A 435-nucleotide genomic window follows, 5' to 3' on the forward strand; every position below is an offset into this window, starting at 1 on the left:
AAAAAATATTTGCAAATTACATCTTATACAAAGGGTTATCTCAAAATAGAAAAAGAACTTCTACAAGTTAAGAAGAAAATAATCAACAAGTTTATATAAAAAATATAAGCAAAAGATATAAACAGTTTATGAAGAAAAAACGCAAATAACTTTTAATCTCCCTCTAGAAAAGGAAAATTAAAATAAAAATTTTATTTGTAAAATCAAACATCACTTAGATACCTTTTTTCACTTATCAAATTGGCCAAAATTCTGAAGTTTGACCACACACTATTGTCAAGACTGTGGGGAAAGAGACATATACATTGGCAGTTAGAATGGAAGATGGTCCAAGTGCAATGGAGAAGAATGTAGCCATACATTTAACCTTTTATCCAACAATTCCAACTTTAGCAATCTATCTTAAAGATACTTGAACAAAAATGAGAAAAGATA

Source organism: Galeopterus variegatus, unplaced genomic scaffold, assembly GCF_000696425.1.
Source record: "Galeopterus variegatus unplaced genomic scaffold, G_variegatus-3.0.2 Scaffold3183, whole genome shotgun sequence".
Lineage (NCBI taxonomy): Eukaryota > Metazoa > Chordata > Mammalia > Dermoptera > Cynocephalidae > Galeopterus > Galeopterus variegatus.